General features: G+C 45.6%; 1 pseudogene; it reads left to right on the plus strand.

The window, feature by feature from the left end:
* Positions 1-922: 922 nt before the first annotated feature.
* LOC125406667 (survival motor neuron protein pseudogene) lies at positions 923-9155 on the plus strand (annotated as a pseudogene).
* Positions 9156-22864: the final 13709 nt, after the last annotated feature.

Below are 22864 nucleotides of genomic sequence, written 5' to 3' on the forward strand. Positions count from 1 at the left end.
CCCCTTCTTCACACTTCTGTTTACTGTACCCCAAACGGCTTTGCCATGACACTTCCCCACACACATCCACACCACTCCTCCTCCTGCCCTCTTCCCAGATCACTGGTCCCTTTATGTCCTCAGACAGTTTGCTCAGAGAGCACTCAGTACATGTGTGTAGAGGAGAGGACAACTTACAGGGGTGGGGTTGAACTCAGGTTATCGGGCTTGGCAGTGAGCAGCTTTACCTGCTGAGTCATCTTACTTGCTACCCTCTGACTCCTAATTAAAGCTGTATTCTGTCAGTGGGAGAAAACCTGTGATGTTTTCTGCTTTCTCCCCCATTACTACCTTTTGTCCCCTTCGTCCCCTTTGAGCTCCTTCCTCCCGCTGCAAAGCTTCCCTTCCATTTTTTTCATACACACTCTGTATTTCAATCCATACTCCCCATCCAGGAGAAAACATGCTGTAGTTATTTTTCATAGTCTGACTTACTTCCCTTAACATGATCTCCAGCCTCATCTACTTCCTTGCATATAATATAATTTAATTATTTCATGTAGGTTAAAAATCCATTGTGTGTATTTTCCATATTTTCTTTATCCACCCATTCATTCAGAGCAGCTGTAAACATGGGTATGTAACTATCCCTGAAGTTTGCCTATTTGGATTCCTTTGGGTATTGTTCTAGTTAGGTTTCTGTTGCCATGCTAAACCCCTGACCAAAGTCAGCTTGGGGAGGAGAGGGTTCAGTTCACACTTTATAGCCCATTACATGGGAGGCCAGGGCAGGAACTAAGGCAGGACTGGGAGGCAGGAATGAAAACAGAGACCACAGAAGAATGTTACTTCCTGGCTGGGTCCGCTACCTTTCCTGTACACCCCAGGACCACCTGCCCAAGGATGGCATCACCCAGAGTGGGCTGGCCCTCCCACAGCAATCATGAATCAAGAGAACTCCCCATGGGCCAATCTGATTGTGGTAACATTCAGCACAAATGTTTACCCAAGGATGGTGTGGATGGGGCAGACAGTAGTCAAGTTCCTGGAGGAGCCTCAATGTGAATTTGCTCTGTGGTTGGTTAGACTGCCGGGTCAGTGAGTTCCCAGGATCACTGTCCCTTCAGTGTCGGGGTTACAGGTATATGCCACCACACTTGCTTTCCGTGGGTGTTGGGATCTGAATCCAGGTCCTCATGCTTGCCGTGTCTCTAGCCCCTAGCTGGGACTTTGATAGTTTTGTGGGTGTCTGTGGCCGGGCACAGGGAATGCAGGGCTTCTGTCCTTTAAGGCACTGCTTTTTCCAGTAGCAGCTTCTTTCTCGGGACATCACTGTGCTCTAGCAGCCTAGTGTCTAGGAACTGGGTGAGTAATGGTGGGTCTTCCTTCTCGGAAACAGAACTCTTGTCTGAACCCAAGGCTGTTGCCACAACTGGGTTCTAATCTCGTGGTCACGGTGGGACTTTGTAGGAAGCAGGAATGCCTGGGTTTGCGGTGATCAAATCTTCTAGGTGTCTCCAGTCTAATCTTTTGCCTGGAACAAGGAGGTAAATCTCCTTGGCCAGGGAGGCAGGGTCACAGTTGCCAGTGGGCTGTGCTCTTTCTGTACTGTCAGCCTAGGCCTCTGTGCATTGCTGGGCCTCTTAGTTGTCCCTTGGCCATCCTTGAAGCAAGGGAGTACAGTCGTCTTTCTTTACGTGGGTACTTCTATTTGGCTACCTTGTAATTTTGCTTTTTGAGCTTTTTTTTTTTTTTGGCTCTCTTGCATTTACATTAAAATCTTTTTATTTATAGATTTATTTATTCTATTGTAAGTATATGAATCGTTTGTCTACATGTATATATGTATACTGTTTGCATGCCTGGTGCCAAAGGAGATGTTGGGTCCCTTAACATCTAAACTAAAGTTGTACATGGTTGTGAGGCATCATGTGGTTGCCGGGAACTGAACCTGGATCCTCTGCAAGAGAATCACGTGCTTTTAACCACTGAGCCATCTCTCCAGCCACTTCTTGCATTTATCTTTAGAATTCTATTTATCTATTTGTGTTTATTTATGTGCATACATATGCATCCGTGGAGGTCAGAGGCCAATTCTGGGGAGCCACTTGTCTCCTGTAACCTTGTGGGATGGAGGCAATGACCTCAGGTTGTTAGGCACTGGTTTCCAGGAAAACGCTTGCTAGGCTTTTGATGGGATTTGTTGACTCTGTGAATCTATTTGGAAAGGACAGATTTGTTTGTAATATTATATCTTCGTAGAATGTAGCCAGCTCCGGAGTGTTGACTTTGGTCAAGTCCCTTGGGACATCATTAGTCGAGAACCAAGTTGCGTGTTGTTTCTTTTTACCTTGGGGTTTCCCAGACCAACTTGGATTATATAAACTTGAGCCTAAAATCTGTGTGAAGGCAGGTTTGTGGTTATGAATTCCCAGGGAAGTGTCTGTTTATCTATCAATAGAGTTATTTACTTTCCCTCTAAAGTGAAAGCTAAGTTTTCTTTCTTTTTTATTATCAGCTTGGTTGGTGAGAGATTTCCCTTTCCAAGTTCATACTTTCTTTGTCAGAGTTCCCTGTGTGAGCATTGAGTCCCAGGTCTCATAGGCTTACAAATTCTCCAGCCCTCTGACCAAGTTGTTGCAGTGAAAGCTAATAAGAGTTTTCTGGTTTCTGGGGGGAGGGGTACCATGGACTTCTGTAGGACTCCATTGTGATCCAAAGGGGGTGTTTATGTACTTATCTAGCATTTCTTGGTGTCCAACCTTTTAAAATTCTTTCATTTTATTTGTGTGTGTGTGTGTGTGTGTGTGTGTGTGTGTGTGAGCACACAACCATATGCATGGGGGTTCAGGATAGTCGATTGAATCCCCTAGAGCTGGAGTTACAGGTCCTTGTGAGCTGTTCCATGTGTGTGTGGGAGCTGAATTCTGATGCTCTAAAACAGCAGCAAGTGCCTCTAGTCACTCAACCAACTCTCCAGGCCTCCCTCTCTCCCTCCCTTCCTTCTTTGAGACAAGGTTTCACTTTGTATCCCTGGCTAGCCTGGAAGATCCGCCTGCCTCTGCCTCCATTTGTTTACTGTAAGGTCAACGGTGTTCTTGGGTGCTCCTACATGTAGGCCCCACTTTTCCTGAGCAGTGGTAACACAGACAGAGCGGGTTTTCATCTTGGGCTATTCTTTCTTTTTCTTAGCTTACCTGAACATTCCTACTTCTTAAAAAAAAAAACACCTTACAGTTTATTCCATTTGTCCTCTGATGATGTCATAGATGTATAGAGTGCGTTCTGCTTCCTTCTGTCCTGCCTTATCTTCCTCTACTCATGGCATTCCCTCCCTCCCTTTCCCACAGCATGCTTTTTTCTTTTTCTTTTTCTTTTTGACCCACAGGCTTGAACCAGGATGACCACAGGTTTGGAACTATCACCAGAGTCAGATAGACTCACTGTTTAGGACACCGAATGGATTCCTTATCCCAGAATCCATTAGTTGTCAATAGTTTAGGGATGGGTAGGGCTCTATGAACTGCTCCTTGATCCATGATTGGCTACTGACAACAGACCCAGTTGCACAGGAATTTTTAAAAATAAATTATTTATTTTTAGTGTATTGGTGTTTTGCCTGCCTGCATGCCTGTGTGAGGTGTTGGATCCTAGAGTTATAGACAGTTGTGAGCTGCTATGTGGGTGCTGGGAGTTGAACCCAAGACCTTTGGAACAACAGTCAATGCTCTTGATCACTGAGTGATCTCTCCAGCCCTAGTTAGGAGGATTCTTACTAACAGTAGACACAGAAGCCCAAGGGAATACCTAGTAAGCAGAAGGCTCTGAGTTCATGGAGGTTCACGCTAACGAAATGTGCAAGATGGTACCAGCACCCACCGTGAAAGTCCTGCTAGTGTGGTGTCCGCTGTGCCCCAACACCTGGGTTATTACTGTTGGGCACTTTGCTTTATTCTGTGGTCTGCTCTTAGTGTCATGGGCTGTACAGGGATCCCTCTACTTACGAAGGTGGAGGTGATGGCTACTATTAGGTGTCAGCTTGAGAGGATCTAGAATCTCTTGGAGTCAAGTATCTGCATGCATCTCTGAGAGATTCTTTACCCCCTCCTCGCTTTATTTATCTCTCTTTTAGTGAGTGGTTCCTGGTGGCCCTTTCTAAGAAAGAGTGACTCATTTCTTTATGCCAAGCAGGTGCAGGACCACATTCCCTAGGAAGAATGTTCAGCCCTAAATGTAGTTTTGTTTAATGAGGGATGAGTCTTGCTAAGTAGAGATGGCTACATTTTAAAGTCAACCCCTCCCCCCACCCCTACTCTGGCCCTGTGATACCTGTGATGCTTGCTGGGAGCTTGCCGCGCTACTGTTTCTAATGCAAACCTGGAGCAAGTTTCTGAGATTTGTATGAATTCACATGAGTTCACATGAATTCACATGGGGGCTGATGTCAGGAAGCTGTGGGTTCTTTCTGGATGCCATGGAAGTGTGAGTCTCTGTCTAGATGTCAGGAAGCTGTGGGCTCTCTCTGGATGTCAGGAAGCTGTGGGGCTCTCTCTGAATGTCCGAAAGATGTGGGGTTCTCTCTCTGGATGTCAGGAAGCTGTGGGGCTCACTCTGTGTTTTTTTTTTTTTTCTGTGATGGGAATTGCCTTCCCAGTTTCCCTGCAGCTCACAGCTTCAGGAGATGATTGCCTTGTGGAAAGGATGTCCCTTGAGCTGTCAAATCATTCTCATTACTGTGACAAAGCACCCAACCTAAGCAGCTATTTCTGTTTGGATTACCATATGACCCATCTCTACCACTCCTGGGGAGATACCTGAAGGAATGTGTTGGCAGAACACAGAGATGCTTGCACGCCCATAATCATTACTGCATTTTTCATAATAGCCACACACAAAGCCAGGCTGGACAGATGCCCGTGGGTGAGCAAATCAATAAGCCCACACTGAAGCCCCACTACTTTGCTTTTCTATTACTTGAGAAATGTCATGGCCAGAAGCGTCTTCGAAAGATACAGGCACATTTCAGCTCATAGTTTATAGTCCTTCACTGAAGGAGACGGGGCAGGAAGTCAAGGCAGGAACCTGGGGCAGAAACTGAGGTAGAGACCATGGGAAAACACTGCTTTCTGGCTTGCCCCCATGGCTTGCTCTGCTTGGTTTCTTACACACCTCAGGACCATCTGCCCATGGGGAGCCCTGTTCACAGTGGTTATACAGTTCCTAGCCTTTTAAATGTGTGTGTGTGTGTGTGTGTGTGTGTGTGTGTTCATGTATGTGTATGTGGGTGAATGTTCATGTGTGTGGAAGCCAGAGGGCAGCCTCAGGTATCATTCTTTAAGTGTCTACTTTTTCTTTTCTTTTTTTTGAGACAAGGTCTTTTACTCTGAACTAACCATTTTTGTTACGCTGGCTGCTCAGCAAGTCCCAGAGCTGTGCTTGCTTCTGCTTCTCCAGTTTGGAGACCACAAGCATGCACTGCCATGTCTCCATTTTTATGTAAGTTTTGGAGCTTGAGGTCAGGTCCTCATGCATGTGTGGCAAACACCCTATCAACTGAACCATTTTCCCATAATTCCTAGATTTTTATTGGTCTATTTACTCTCCTATTTTTTTTTTTAAAAAAGGCTTTAAATAAAATGTTTTTTTTTGTGTGTGTGGTTTTGCAGAGCACATGAGTGCATCTGTTTTTCTTTAAAGTTTTACATTTTAATTAAAAAATTTTTTTACTAATTATGTATGTATGTATACGTGTGTGTGTGTATGTGTGTGTGTGTGTGTGTGTGTGTGTGTGCACATGTGTGCTAGGGGTGTGTGGAGGCCAGAGGTGTCAGAGTCCCCTGGAGCTGGAGCTACAGCAGTAGTGAGCCACATGACACAGGTGTTAGGAACTGAACTCAGGTCCTCTGCAGGAGTAGGATACGCTCTTCCCCATCACGCTGCTTCTGCAAACCCATCTACCTGAGCACAGCAGCTTTCGCGCGAGGTGTTTGGACAGCTCCGCTGCAGACAGTAGACCTGGGGGACCTTAGGCAATGCCCCTGAGAATGACTCAGGGCGAGAGCGGCCCATGCTATTGCTGCTCCTCAGCTGGCTCAGATTGGAGACCTTCATGTTCAGGCCCGCTCCATGAATTTGTGCCTCCAGTGTCCTCAGATACCCCATGAACATGCTGGAGCAGGCTCAGGCTAGCCCATGAGTGCTGACTAGTAAGAGTTCAGCTCTGAGCGTGGTGGTGTATGTCTTTAATCTCAGCACTTGGGAAGCAGAGGCAGACTGATCTCCCTGAGTTCTAGGCCAGCCTGGTCTACATAGACAGTTGTTATGCTTGACAATTATCAAAAGTTAAGTGGCATAGCCAGGTGAGAGCTCTAGACTATTTTGGGATGGCTCCACGGTGAGACACTGCGTGATGGTTAATATCATCATCAATGTGCCATGACCTAGATGTACTTTGGAACAAACATCTTGTCACACCTGTGAAGGAATTTCTAGCTGGGGTTAATTGAAGTGTATAAACCCATCCTGTATCTGGGTAGCACAATCCCTGGGCATTCCGATTCTGCTCCCTAACTGTGGATGGAATTGACCAGTGGTCTTGTACTCCCACTGCCATGCCTTCCGCCATGATGGGATGGATCTTCAAGCTGTGAGCCAGAACAAACCCTCCCTTCCTTAAGCTGCTTTCGTTGCCACAGTGGTGAGGAATAACGAGACGACCGACTCAACGAGAAAAACAGCTAGGTCTATCCAGGTCTGTCCGAGGCTCTGAATTCCGTGTGTGTGTGTGTGTGTGTGTGTGTGTGTGTGCTGGGGGTGTGTGTATACATACATATATATCCCATATGGTGGTTTGAGAGAAAGTGGTCCCCAAAAGGAGTGGCACTATTAGAGGGTGTGGCCCTGTTGGAGGACGGTCATCACTGTGGGCGGGGCTTTGAGGTCTCTTGTTCAAGCTTTGCTCAATGTGACAGTTCTACCTGTTGTCTGCAGTAGGACTCTTGGTATTCCTCCAGCACCATGTCTGCCTGCATGCTGCATTCTCCCTGCCATGATGATAATGGACTGAACCTCTAAAACTGTAAGCGAGCTCCTCCAATGAAATGTGTTTCTTATAAAAGTTGCATGGTCATGGTGTCTCTTTACAGCAATTAAAAACCCCAAGACACACACACACACACACACACACACACACACACACACACACACAGGTGTGTGTCTTATATATGTCATATAAAAATGCATAGATATAAACTTCAATTATACATAACTACATTTAAAAAAGGTCATAAACACTCAAGCCCTTCATAATTATTTTTAATATTAGGGATGCTCTGTAGCTGTGACTCTGGTAGAAATACCGCTCATGCTAGCCATTATGTAAGTGTGTGAGTGTATGCATGCCCATGCGTGTGGAGGCCACAGTTCCACCCTGGATGCTGTTTCTCAGGCCTCTCACTGTCCTGGACCTTGGGCGTTCAGATAGGCTTCGCGGTCAGTGAGCCCCTGGGAGCGCCCCATCTGTTTCCCCAGGTCTGTGAATACACAATGTCTGGCTTTTATTCAGATCCTAGGGTTCTAACCCAGGCAAGCACTTTACTAACTGAGCCATCTCCCCAGCTTTCAGGTCTCTATTGTTACTTGTATCGCTGAGACCAAACACCTAACAGAAACAGCGTAATGGAGGCATTTGGGGTCAAGGTTTCAGAAGATTCAGAGGAAGGCCGCTCCCTTCACAGCTGATCAGACAACAGAGGAGGGGGAAGCAGGCACCCCTAGAGCACCCCCCTTTCCCTCCTTTCATTGTGCTCAGCCTCCCCCACCCAGCATGGGATGGTGTTGCCCACATTTAGGGCAGGTCTTTCTCCTTTAGCTAATTCTCTCTGGAGATGTCCTCAGACACAGTCTCGCCAGCCTCCTTGGGGAGCTCAAAGTGCAGTCAAAATAATGGAGAAGGTTAAACATTGCAGAACGGCAAACAGAAATATCAGGGCGTTCTCTACTATCAGCACTTAGAAGACAAACAGGGTCACCTGATTTCTTTCTCAGTTATTTCCAATGTGCATTGATTACATCACCTTTTCCTGTTTTTCACACATAAAAAAGTTGTGTCTCTCCCTCTCTGGTCTCAAAAGCCCACTTGTAAAGTATTACCAGCCCACCACTGTGTACAATGGTGCGGCGTGTGGAGGAGCACCTGAGGGTATAGTCCTGAGGGTGACTCTCAATATCAGCCTTTCTAGGAAGCCAAAAGGGCATCACTATCTGTAGCCAACATAAAAACTGTAAAAACTGCATATTTCATAGACTTTTTCTAGAATGACTGATAAAAATCTATAGCCATGAACTCATGTGATTTCTAGCAGTGATTAGCCACAGTTTCTCATTAGTTACTCTTCTTGTTTCTGTGACAAAATGCCTGACAAGAAGCCACTCACGGGCCACAGAGATGGGCCGCGGCAGATGCCTCGGGCGTGAGTATGGTGTGCTGTGGCATAGCACTGGCTGGAGCGGTGATTCGGACATTTGGGATGGTACAACATTGATAGAAGTTTTTCATAAAGCTGTGGCTTCCTTTAAAAATGCTCTAAAGAAAGGTGACATTTGTGAAACCAAATAAACCAAACGGCACAGCCAGAAGAAAACCTGCTAAGAAGAGTAAAAACCCAGAGAAGAATGTCCCAACTCCCTTGAAAACAGTGGGAAGTGGGGATAGATGTGCTGCCGTTCGGTCAGAAGGCGGCTGCGTTCACCCAGCTGATTTAAGAGAGGAACCCGTGTTGTGATTTATACTGGATTTGGAGTCAGCAGAGAGAGATCTGTCTGATCTACTTTTCCCAGCCTGTGAAGTAGGTACTAAGACAGAAGTGGACACTCAGGAGGATGAAAATGAACGTCAAGCTTCCTTTGGATCTCCTGGAAGTAAACCACATGAATCAAACTGCTTCGTGGAACTCCTTTCTCCCTCCTTCACTCCCAATGCCAAGGGCAAGACTGGTACCGGGAAAGCCAGGTCTGAGATTCAGTGGCTCACCCCTGCCACCACCTCCATTTCCTGCTATGTTGGAATGCCTCCATTCCCTTTGGGACCACCAATAATTCTCCCACCCCTCTCACATCTCCAGATTGTCTGGATGGCACCAGTGCTTATAGTTTGAGGTCACAGTCCATTGCTGTGGGAAATCACGGCGGCAGGAGCAGGAGGCAGCCGCTTATGTTGTACCTGCAGTCAGGAAGCAGAGAGCGATAAACCCCGGTGCTCAGCCCGGGACTCCAGCCTACTGAATGCTGCCGCCTACATTTAGAGTGGTGGTTCCCGTTTCAGATAACCCAGTCCAGGAACTCCCTCACAGACAAGTGCAGAGATGTGTGATTCTAGATCCCACGAAGTGGACAGGACTAACGTTGCCATTTCTGAGGGCCGGGGTCTGCTCTGTCGTTGCTGTCCAGACTCCTTGCTTAAGTTGCTGTGGTTTATTTTACTGCCATAGAAAACGATCCGCTCTGGGTGTGGAGAGATGGCTGAGCAGTTCAGATGTTCTTGCGGTGGATCTGAACTTGGTTCCCAGCACGCACGTGGGTGGCTCACAACCACCTGTAACTTCAGCTCCAGGGGATCCAACGCCCCCTTCTGGTCTCTGCAGGCACCTGTACTCATGTAGTCAAATACAATTAAAATTAAGTAAAATCATACGAATCTGATCTCTCTGGCTGTGTGATCTGTTGGTGGGGGGCTTGGCTAAAACAGTGGCAGTCGTAATGGAAAAGGGAGGTTGGGAAGCAATTCAGAGAGTTAGACAGACATGGCTTAGATGATGGATTGGCCATGCAAGGTGAAAAATTAAAGATGAACATTAATTTCATAATTTTAATTGCAGATTTTTACACATACGATAATGAGACTGGCAAGGAGGAATCCATCACTCCAACTTAAGAATCATTAGCATTCTTCTGTGTTTGCCTCATCTGCTTTATTGAAGCATTTAGAGTAAATTACAATCATTGTGACATTTCAACCCTAAATAATTAAGCACACATCTCCAGCAGATTATCTAGTGCACCCAACATGAGTTCATAGCAACATCTTCAAAATTACCACCAAAATGTTTTACTAACGTTCAAATCTGGGTCAGACAAAGACTCTTTACCATTTATATTTTATTGTTTTTTTTGTTTTGGTGTGTTTGTGTGTGTGTGCACATGCATGCATGTATTTATGTGTGTGGACCTACATGTAGAGGCCAAAGGTTGATGTCAGATGTCTTCCTCAATTCCTGTCTTATTTTTATTTAATTTAAAAATGTCATTTATCATTATTATTAGAGCGTGTGTGTGCAGGTATTTGTATGCCAGGCACATGAGGAGGTCAGAGAGTAATTCTGGGGAGTTGGTTCTTTTCTTTTACAGTAGATTCTGGGGCTTGAACTCAGGTCGTCAGGCTTTCTCGGCAAACGTTTTTCCTCACTGAAGAGCCTACTAGCTCCTCCACCTTATTTTTGAGACGGGGCTTCATTGAATCTGGAATGTTCTAGACTGGCTTGCGGCGAAGCACCAGGGGTACTCCTGTCTCTACCCCACCCCCAGCACTGGAATTACATACCTATGTCACTGCGCAGACTTCTGATGTGGGTTCTGGGCAATCAAACCCAAGTCCTTATATTTGTGTGACAAACGTCTATTGACTAATTTATCCTAGTTTGTTGCTCAGGGTTTCTACTAGAAAAAGGCCAGGGAGCAACTATTTTAAGCTTTGCAGTCAACATTCAAAACTAAAGAAGGTTTTGGATTGTTTTTGGGAGGGGGCAGTGTACAAGATTTCATTGTGTACGTCTGGCTGGCCTGGAACTTTTTCCCCCAGATTATTTTTTTATTACTTTATAAATAATACCAATCAAAATTTCTACTTCCTCCCCTCCTCCCACTTCCCTCCTGCTTCCCCACTCACCCTTTCCTCCTCCCCTTCCAGTCCTAAGAAAGGGCAGGGTATCCTGCCCTGTGGGAAGTCCAAGGCCCTCCCTGCTCCATCCAGGCTTAGGAAGGTATGCATCCAAATAGAATAGGATCCCAAAAAGCCAATACATGCAGTAGAGACAAATCCCAGTGCCATTATCATTGGTTTCTCAAGTCAGCCCCCATTGTCAGCCATATTCGGAGGGTCCAGTTTGATCCAGTGCTCATTCAGTTCCAGTCCAGCTGGCTTTGGTGAGCTTCCATTAGTTCAGGCACACTGTCTCAGTGGGTGGACGCACCCCTCATGCTCCTGACTTCCTTGCTCATATTCTCCTTCCTTCTGCCCTTCAACTGGACCTTGGGAGCTCAGTCCAGTGCTACAATGTGGGTCTCTGTCTTTATTTCCACCCATCGCCGGATGAAGGGTCTATGGTGATATTCAAGATATTCATCAGTGTGGCTATGGGACAAGGGCCAGTTCTGGCCTGGAACTTTCTATGCAGAACAAGCAACTTAGAGAATTCACCTGCTTCCTCATTCTGAATGCGGAGATTAAGAGTGTTCAGCACCACACATGGTTAGATTTTAAAATATAATACATATTATTTTCAATGAAACATGTTAAGTTTGATTAATATTATATATATCTAACTATATATATATAATATGTTTCACACACATATATTATTTGTAAAAATCAGAAAGTTACTTTTAGCTTATGGGCTATACAAGAGCAGGAAAGTGGTTGGCTTTGGTTCCCTAAGTCCTGGTTTTCTGGATGACACTGGATCTGTCCATGATTTTGTCTGTATCCTTCTTTGTCTTTCCCACCCCATAACAGGTGCATCTTCTTTATAATGCTCTTGCTCAGAAATCTTCAGCAAATCTTGTCTGGGAACTCAGCTCATGACAGTGACTGACACTGCGGATTATTGAGCTGGGAACTTGGTGACTTCCTTCTTTTTCCTCTGCCAGGACCCAGCACAAGGGGCACTGCCTCCTGTGTTCAGGACGCCCCTCTAGCTGGTTTTTCTGGAAACGCCCTCAGATGCGCACTGGTGGGGTTCATCTCCGCCAACTCCCGACAAGTGACAATGAAGAATAACCACCACAGCATCTTTCCCCAGCCGTGTGTGGCCAGATGTCACATGGATAAGCTGGGGTAGCATAAATGGGCACATAGAAATTGGGTAGCAGCTGATGGAACTCGGCTGCTGTCTGAGCCCCAGCACGACAAGGGAACTGGATCCTGCTTGTGTTCATAGGTCCCATGGGTACTGATGGGATGGGCCCAGGATGTCAGTCTGAAGGATAAGTGGGAGGGTTGTCATGGAATTTGAAGGACTATCCACAGCTGGAGTTTATCTGGAAGGTTTGGTGTTTGTCAGGAGAGTTCAACTCCTCACTAAAATAGCATGAGGCCAGTAAAGGCCTTTGCCCGTAGCTCACACAAAGGTAGTTCCCTTGCCTCCCATCCCAACCCTAGAGAGACAAACACTGGGGATGATCAGGAGCAGTTTAGCATGTGTGGTGTGAATAGAAATGTTCTAGGCTCAGATAGTTGGACACTTGTCTCCATCGGGTGGTGCTGTTGAGGAGTGGCTTGCTGCGGAACACATGCCACTGTGCGTGGATTTGGAGATTAAAAGCCTCATGCCCTTTCTAGTGGGTTTACTTCTGCTTCCTGTTTGCTATTGAAGATGTGGGTTATTAGCTTCCCGATCCTGTAGCCACACCTGCTGGGTGCTGTTATGTCCTCCCACCATGAGGACTCTTTATAAACATTTATTTTATTATTTTACATGTGTGTGTTTTGCCTGCATGTATGCCTGTGTAACATGTGTGCAGTGTCCTGAGAAGCCAGAACACGTTATTGAATCCCCTAGAACTAGAGTGACAAGCAGTTGTGGGCTTCTATATAGGTGCTAGAAATTGAATTCTAGTCTCCTGGAAGAGCAGTCAGTGCTCTCAACCACCAAACCATTGCTCCAGCTTCCCCACAATGGACTCTTATCCATATGGAACCATAAGGCAAAACATAATCCTTCTTCCAGAAGTTGCTCAGTCATGATGTTTCCTCATAGCAACAGAAAAATAATCCAGCACTCAGTTCTGCCTGCCTTTCCCCAAGGCTCATGAACTTGCCCTATGCTGAGAGTGAGCTGTACCTTGAATTAAAAATTAGATTGAAGTTATAAAATGAGTAGCAATGAGCCTTTAGAAGTAGTATGGGATTGCCTTAATTAGCTAAAAATGATCACAAAAGTATGGATCCAACTGTGATGTCATTAAAAGAGCTGGCTCGCAGCAGGAGATGGGAGGAGGGTTGTGAGTGAGCCTGGCACATACTGGGGAAATGAAAGATTCATGTTTACTCCCAATGTGCTTAGGTTGCACACCAAGCCAGTTACAAAGAGATTGGGGAAGCTCTTACCAGAGTTTCAGAATGCTTTCCACCGTGGAGGACAAGTTGGAGCCTTCATAATCACCTAAGAAATATCAAAGCACATTGCATTGACAACTCTATGAGGGTTGTCAGATCAAAGGAGGGACACCTGGCACATTGGAATTCAACAAATAAATAGCATAAGTATTTCCTATGCAAACTGAAATGCAATTGGGCCTCTGATGTTTGTGTGTGTGCAGGCCAGAGGTCAACCATGGGTGTGTTCCTCAGGTAACACCCACCTTTTTTTTTGAAAATATTGTATATTTATGTATTTGTTTGTTTGTGTGTGTAACTGTGAAGGTCAGAGGACAACTTGCAGGAGATCATTTGTTTCCACCATGTGGGTTCCAGGGATCGAGCTCAGATCATCAGGCTTACAAACAAGATTTCTTACTAAACCAAACACGTTAGGGTGCCTGGCTAGTGAGCTCTAGGGATCAGCTTGTCTCCACTCCCTAGTGCTGGAATTACAAGTACACACCACCACATCTGGCTTTAAAAAAGGCTTTATGTGATTGAGCGGTATGTGTGTCACAAGAGGGCCTTGTGCTCACAGAGGTCAGAAGACGATGATGGATCCCCTGTAACTGGGTTGCAGATGGTTGTAAATCACCACGTGGGTCTTGGGAACCAAGCCTGCGTCCACTGCAAGGGCAACAAGTGCTCTTGATCACTGAGCTATTCTCTAGTATCCCTTCTTAAAAACAGGTTGTGCTGCATAGGTTTCTGTCAACTCAATACAAACTAGAGTCACCTGGGAGAGGGTCTCTCAATGGAGAAAATACCTCCGTAAGAAAGTAAAGTGGAGAACACTTGAGGAAGACATCCAGCATCAACCTCTGGCCTCCACATGTGCACACACACAGTCTCACATGTGCACACACATGAGCCCAGCAGAGAAGACGGAGATGTGGAAGCATGAAACAGAAAATGGAACATCTGTTGAAAACAGATGATAGAAGGAAGCAGATGCTGCTGGGAAGGGAAGTCTCCTTGAGACGTGATGGTTTCCCTGGGCCCTGGCAGGAGGAGGAGAGAGTGTAGTTTAGGAACTGACAGAGACAGAGGTGGCGGGTGAAAACTTAGTCATACATCATTCCTGTGCAGCGCAGAATCCCACTTCCTTAAACCATTTTATTAATGAGCCAGGAGGGAGAGGCCAATGGTGTCTTCATGTAATCACAAATGGTCCTGAGCTGGGAGGTGTCACTGACAAATGAATATCCAATCTGGGGTTGTGCAAATACATGACTAGCAGGCAGGAGGCACTTTCTTGGGCTGAGAAAGCCTGGTAGAGATTCAGTGACAGACCTGGTGCCTGGGAAGAAACCCCCTTGGCTGGATCCAGTTCTTTAGAAAGTTTATACAGTTTTGAAAGCTGTTATTAATTTTTTCTGGAATTGATTTTCGCCAAAAATCAATTGAATGTTGTTTTCTTTCTCTTCTCAGTCAGTGTGTAGAGACAAACTCGGCACACACAATAGTGGTGAAGGGCATTATTAACAATGACCTGAGTTCCAAGTCTTATAAAATCACAGACTGGAACTAGTGCATTTTAGATATGGAGAGGCCCTGGAGATTATAAGCCTCAATTCTTTACCATTCATATCAGGCCCAGAGGCAGGGAGCTGTGCCTAACATGGGACATGGCCCCACCAGGCCAGGTGTGACTCAGTCCTCTGACTGAAGGCAGGCAGCTTGCTCTCACTTAGCACCACTCAAGATCACGTGTATTGGGAGGCCATTAGAGGAGGCTCAAAGAATAGTTTCTCAAGCCACACAAAATGGAACAGTTCCACTTCTGATACCAAATGGGTTTTGTCAACATTCACTTTATAGTTCTCCAGGACCACTGGGATGCCTAATGGGTAAACTTATTACCTAAAAATTTGGGAAACATTATTTATTTTTGTGCAAGTGCACGTATGGTACATGTGTGGAGGTCAGAGGATTTTTTTGTGGAAGTTGATCATTTTGTTTCACCATGTGGATTCTGGAGATTGAACTGCTTTGTCATCTCCCTCAGTTGAAAGCTTTTTAAAATTGAAACAAAAGTATCAATTTAATTGTATTGTGTTGGAGTCAACAAAACTGAAAGGAATTTGAGATCTGAGGAGAGCTTTGACATCAGACATGAAGATGCAGAGTTTGGAGTTTCCCCAGCTGGTTTTCAATCATGTTTGAACCAGAATTTCCTAACTATGTTCCCTTCCCTATGTTTTGGAATGGTAATGTCTATCTTGTGCCATTGTATGTTGGAAGTATGCGATATGCTTTTTGATTTTGATTTTATAGGGTATTACAGTTAAGAGATTTCATGACTCTCAGAAAATACTTTGTACTTTGAGCTTTTAAACATTGTTGAGACTGTGATAGACTATGGGGACTTTTGAGGTTCAAGTAAATGCATTTTGCATCATGATATCGTTACAAGCTAATGGGGGACAGGGAGTAGAATGTATTAGTTTGAATGTAATTGGCCCCCATAAGCTCACAGGGTGTGTCATTGTTAGAAAGTGTAGCCATGTTGGTGGAAGTGCACCATTGTGGGATCGGGCTTTGAGGCATCCTATGCTCAAGCTACTCTCAAGTGACACAGTTCACTTCCTGTTGCCTTTGGATCAAGATGCAGAATTCTTGGCTTCTTCCCCAGCACCATGTCTGCCTGCATGCTGCCATATCCCACAGTGATGATAATGGATTAAACCTCTGAACTGAAGGCACCCCAATTAAATGTTTTCCTTTATAGGAGTTGCCATGGTCATGGTGTCTCCTCACAACAACAGAAACCCTAACTAAGACAATAATTGATGCTTTCTCCTAATCTCCACAAGAATGCACAGATCCACACACCTGCACATATATAGTGCATACACACACTCTCATGAACATGCATAAATAAATAAACCTCCAAGATATATTATTTACTTTGCTGACTTCTTTAACATGTAGAAAACCAAATGCTGTAAGCTAGGACTGCTTTGTCCTTTATATACACAAAAATAAAAACAATAAACTGGTTCCTTTGCCTTGCTGTGAGCACATTGGCTTGGCACTCTTGGCATTTCCTTCTCTTGTGGGTCAGGCACAAACACAATCTGTGACAATGTGGAGAGCTCAGCCATTCCCATCAAAATAACAGTCCATGTGACAAAATAACAGAAAGGTTAACAAAAAGGTGCTTAATGTTATTTTTACTACTTCTAAAATTTGCCAGACACTTCAGAGCATCTAGAAAGAACAGACATTTCAAAAAGTATTTAGCATTGTCAACTGTAGGTATAATACTGAGAGGTAAAATAATTACACACACACACAGTACAATGGTTATAATACAAATGGAGGACAAAAGTCTTCTCCATGACCAGTCTGCTTTAGGCCCTCCCCCTCTTTGTTTTTTCTTCCATCTCCCCAATCCACAGCAAAATGGTGACAAATTTCATTCCTGGTGTGGAATGAAATGTGTCCTATTCATTTCATTAAAAAAAAATCACTTCCAGAAGGTGTGTCTATGACTTAAGAAAAAAACAAACTGAGTATACTGAGCATAGATCCAATTGTTTTAGCTCTTTCTTGAAAAAAGTTTTAATTTTTATTTGTTTGCATGTGTTTGTATATGTGCATGCGAGCATGTTTTCTGTGGAGGCCAGAAGAGGTTGTCAGATCCCCTTGAACTAAGCCATAGAGTTGGGACCTGCCATCAGGGTGCTGGAAATTGATCCCAGATCCCCTGCAAGAGCTCGTGTGTTTAACAGCTGAACCATCTCTCCAGTCCCAACTTTGAACTTTTGATTTTTCTGCGTCTGCCTCCAGACCGCATGCTCCATCATGCCTAGTTTATATGGTTCTGAGAACGGAGTCCAGGGCTTCAGGTATGCTTGGTAGGTACTCTTAAACCAAGCCCCTGCCCCAGCCCCAGTTCTAGCCTCTGCCCCTCCCCAGTCCCAGCTCCTATTCTGGAAACTGGATGGGAAAAAATTATTTTCCCCTTCAGAACTAAAGGTCTCCCTTTTTTCAAGGGGTAGGAGTTAGCTCTCCTTGGAAGGAAATAACTCCTGGCTCTGATTCCTTACTCCAGCCCAGAGTGGAACCCCTATTTAAGATGTAGTAGCCAGTCTTAGTCTTTAGAAGCAGCTGGGGTGGCTGAGGAAGCCTGAATCAATCTTGATGTTATTGACCAGGTCTCCAGTGATCTAATTACAGGGGAAGATAGACCAAGTGCCAGACCAAGGGAAAGGGAGGCACTGCGGCATTTATTACCTTTGCCACTGGGGTTTGCAGCCCACCTAGTTAATATTGACTCCTAATTCTACATCCAGTGCAGGGCCTTCTTACTTCTGGACCAGGGTCAGCTTTGGCTGATCTGTGATCATGCAGGACTAAAGACGTGTGTCCCTCCTGTTCTGAGTTGGGCTGCAGCCTTCATCAACAATGTCTCTAAAAACTGTCCTGTGGACCAAAGTGATGGGGAGGAAGGGCTTAGTCTGTGGGCTGGGTTCAGGCTGCTAGCACGAGGCAGCTTCTGTGTCAGGAGGCCGTGGGTACTGGGGAAACGAGCACCAAATCTGGGGTCCACCAGGGAGGGTCACCACCCGGCTTGAAACAGATGGAATTTTAAAAGAGAGAAGAGAGAAGAAAAAAGGCCATTTCCCTAACTGGTAAGACATACATGGGTTTGATGTGAACAAAAACATAGATAGGAGATTAGCCATGGTTTTGAAACTCTGTTCTGGAACTGGGCATAAGCCAACCTCAATTACTTTAGCACTATATGTGTATAGGTGAGTCTCTTTCAGTTTCTAGGTCAGAAAGACAGCCCAGATAGACTGTAGTCTGTCCAGGGAGAGGAGAGTCAGAGAACACGAGTGACAGGCTAGTCCAGGGAGGAGTTACTGCCTCCTCATCCAGCCTATGTGTTTTTTTTTTCCTGAGCACTTTTGCCTAGTTTGCATGCTTGTGTATATGTATGCATTTTTATTATTTGAGACAAAGTCTCCATTTGTAGCCCACACTGGTCTGGAACTCCCTATGTGGTCAAGGTAGCCTCAGACTTGTAGCCACTCTCTTGTATCAGCTTCCTGAGGCTGGGGTCACAGGCATGTACCACTATGTCCAACTAGACTACTTTTGGAAGTAATATAATTCCTGGTCTGTTGTGGCTCTTGTTTGGCCCTAAATGGATGAGGTGATCGCTTGGCATCTGAATTCAGTCATTAGTGAATATTTTTATCTGGGCATAGTGTGAATGACTAAGGGAACACAGTGGACTACTTTCTTAGGAGGCTACTGTCAGTGGGGGAAGACAGAAAAACGGTGAGAAAAATAAAATATTAAAGATTATCGTCATGCCCTTCCTACTAGGTTGTGAGAGCCCCAAAGGCAAGGATTCATGTTTCCAATTCATCTCTCTCTTCCATGCTCTGATCAACAGCTTCAGTAAGTGAAAAATGATGACCTAGAAGCGGACCTTGTCATGTGGCTGTTTCTTCAGCCAGAAGAGACTTAGGAAAGAAAAGAATTGAGATGGCCATGGATGTGTGAGCAATGGCTGATGTCACTAAGGACTAACACAGTAGTGACAGATCTCTTCTAGTAAGAGATGTTGATGCCAGCTATAGTTCAGACAATGGTTAATGTCTAGAATACGCAAAGAACTACAAAAAATTAAACACACACAGACACACACATACACAGACACACAATACATAGTCACACACAGACACATACATATACAGACACATACACACACACACACACACACACACACACACACACACACACACTCCTTACCCCAAACTACCAATCAATAAGTGGACCAATGAGCCAAACATATTGTTCTTGAAAGGAGAGACACAAATATTTTTAATTTACATATTTTAATTTACTTTAAAACTGCACTGAAATTTTATGTTAGCCCTGTCAGAATAGCTATTATCAAGAAAATAAATGACTGAACTGGAGAGATGATTCAGCAGTTAAAAGTGCTTGTCGCTCTTGCTTGTCAGTTCAGTTCCCAGCACCCACGTCAGGTGGCTCACAGTTGCCTGTAGCTTTGACTCTAGAGGATCTGGCGCCACCTTCTGGCCTCCTCACATATCTGCACTCATGTGCACAACCCCTGCCTCCACATATACATAATTCAAATAAATAAATACATGAAGAAGAAAGTAAATGACAAATGGGGGAGTCCGTGGGGGAAAGAAGCAGCTACGTTCTGATGTTGGGAATGAAACTGGCACCCCCTTTCAGAGACCAGAGTGAGGCATCCCAAAAGAGTAACACTGGAACTACCACAACTTTGCTCTCCTCCTGGGCATGTGCCCGAAGGATGCGGAGCCTACCAGAGACATTTGTATGTCTGTGTTCACTGATGTTCTTTTTGTAATAGTGAGCGGAGTCAGCCTAGATGTCCATCTAGGAAATCTAGTAAGTGGACAATTCAAATGTGGTATGTACATAGTGGAGTTTTATTCTGGCAGTAGAGAAAACAAGGAAGTTATGGAAATTTCAGTAAAATGGATGGAACTGGGGATGTAGAAGACAACAGTGGAAGCGGGATGCTGGGGCCCAAAGGGTACATTGGGGAAAGCAGGGGCAGGGAAGAGAGGGGTGAGTGGGGTGTGGGCGGGGAAATCAGTCAAAAGGAAATAGGCATGTCTTGGTTCCTTTCCTGCTGCTGTGGTAAAAACAACTCAAGAAGCTAAGGGTTTCTCTAGGCTCGCAGTTGTAGCAACAGTCTACAGGAACAGTTCATTATGGTGGGGAAGGAGGGGCAGAGCAACCTGAAGTAGTTGCTCACAGCAGGTCCACCACCAGAAAGCAGAGACAGGCTGGTGCTCAGCCCACCTTCCATCATGCTCACCAGCAGGAACAGTGCAGGCTGGTCACATCGTGTCCACCATCAGGGAGCAATGCAGGCTGATCAGATCACGTCCACCATCGGGAAGCAGTGCAGGCTGGTCACATCATGTCCTCCATCAGGAAGCAGTGAGACTGGTCACATCAAGTCCACCATCGGGGAGCAGTGCAGGCTGGTCACATCACGTCCTCCATCAGGGAGCAATGCAGGCTGATCAGATCACATCCACCATCGGGAAGCAGTGCAGGTTGGTCACATCACGTCCACCATCGGGGAGCAGTGCAGGCTGGTCACATCATGTCCACCATCAGGGAGCAATGCAGGCTGATCAGATCACATCCACCATCAGGGAGCAATGCAGGCTGATCAGATCACATCCACCATCGGGGAGCAGTGCAGGCTGGTCACATCATGTCCTCCATCAGGAAGCAGTGAAACTGGTCACATCACGTCCACCATCGGGGAGCAGTGGCAGGCTAGTGCTAAAGCCCTCTTGTTTACACAGTCCAGGATTCATCTCAGGGAATGACACTACCCCGTGGGCAGGTCTTCTCATCTTAATTAACCTAGTTAAGACAATCCTTCACAGGTATTCCTGTCTCTCAGCTGATTCTAGATCTCATCAACCTGGCAACTGAGATTAACCACCACAATGACAGTTATTCTTAGAAACGAAAGTCTCATAGAGAAACATGTCATTTTTCAAGCTAATTAAAACCGAGGTGTTTGCATCTGTTGAGACTGAGCAGGGTTCCATCTAGACTCTCCAGCATGGCTTCAGACACCCAGATAAGCATCAAGGCCCCCGATCAGTCATCCCTTCGTCCCTGCCAATTCTTAGACCTCATCAGCATCAGCGCTACTGTGAGAGCCTGCAGGCAGCAGCACAGTGTCCGGATGCTCCAGAGGCTGTGGCACAGATGTGTGATGCTGTGTAAAGCTCTTGTTGTCCTACTGTGTTCTGGGATCCCACAAGCAAGAGAGAGATCTGAAGAGGGCACCGCAAAGACAGCTGAGCAGACTCAGACGATTGGGATCTGGAATCATCTGGAAGTTTTCCTTGGAGCCTGGCCTGAGATGTCTTAAGGTCTGTTCAGCGTGGATCAATGCCTGGAGCATCTGTGTGAAGATTCAGGAGCATCAGGGCAGTGGGCTTTACATTCATTTTATCTTACTTTAGTGTGTGTATGAGTGTGTGAGTGTGTGTGAGAGTGTGTGAGAGCGTGTGTGCGAGGGTGTGTGTATGAGAGAGTGCATGTGAATGTCTGTGAGAGTGTGTGTATATGAGTGTGTGTGCGTGTGAGAGTGTATCTGAGTGTATGAGTGTGTTCTTGAGAGAGTTTGAGTGTGTGAATGTGTGTGAGTATGTATCTGAGAGTGTGTGAGTGTGTATGAGAGTGTGTTTGAGAGCCTGTGTGAGTGTATGTGTGTGTGTGAGAGACAGCGTGCTTGAGAGCGTGTGCGAGAGTGTGTGTGTATGTGAGAACATTTGAGAGCGTGAGTGTGTGTGTGTATGTGAGTGTGTTTGAGAGTGTTTGTGTGTGTGTGTGTGTGTGTGAGAGAGAGAGAGAGAGAGAGAGAGAGGAAACCAGAGGATACTGTGAGGTGTCTTTCTCAGTAACTCTCCACCTCTTTTTGAGGCGAGGTGTCAATTCGGCTCGGGAGCGCCGGGAATTCATCTATTTCCGTGTCCCCATGATGGGATTACAAACATGTGCCACCGTACCCAGATTTTTTTTTTAAAGCAAAGGCGCTGGTGATCAAATTCAGGGCCTCATGCTTGCAGGCTCCCCAACGGCTTCATCTCTCTAGCCCGTTACCGGCATCTGCGTGAACAACTGTTTCCATTTGCTCTGTAGCTGTACCCGGGGCAGAACTGCCGGGCCGTATACTGGATTCTTTTTTGTGGGGGGCTGTCAGACTGGTTTCTGAAATGATGGTGCTGCTCTGAGGGTCTCATGATTTGAATGATATTTAAATTCTACTCTTTGCTAAATATATGCTTTTGTAAAATGAATATAATTTCGAGAGGCTTCTATTGTTCCTTTTAGAAGCAGAACTTTTTGAATAGAATTTAATCAAAGAAGTTGAATGGCCTACCCCTCAGTGAGGCTGAGTTAACTCACAGCCAGAAGCAGGGAACCTATGTTGGTTGGGAAGGTGGGGATGGGGGTGGGGCGCCTTCAGTAGGGAAGGCCTTTCAGCTTCAGCATACTTATTATGACGATGCCAGAGGAACAGAACGCTGCCCTCTGGGAGACTGGGTTTTCCACGGAGGGAAGGATTTGAGTTCTCATGTTCTTTTTAAAAATGCTCGTGCTCAGAGAGCTGACTTCAAAGTGGCCGTGACAGCAGTGTCTTTGTTTTCTGCTGCCTTGTGGCAGGGATTCTGTATCCACAGTGTTCAGTTTAAATTCCTGGTTACCGGGAATCCACTGCCACTGATGTGATAAGCCTATCAAACCGAATCAATAAATCCAGGATTATTCTGAGCACAGCATTGCTGGGTGGCCTCACAGGAAGTTGAGGAGACCACGTCTTGCGTTTGTTCCCTGGGGGGCAGTTTAAGCACCCTGTGGGGGCAGTCTTGAACATCTCTAGGGAAGGGGCATCTTAGGCAGACTTACTCA

Source organism: Myodes glareolus, chromosome 5 (assembly GCF_982192425.1).
Source record: "Myodes glareolus chromosome 5, mMyoGla1.1, whole genome shotgun sequence".
NCBI classification, from domain to species: Eukaryota; Metazoa; Chordata; class Mammalia; order Rodentia; family Cricetidae; genus Myodes; species Myodes glareolus.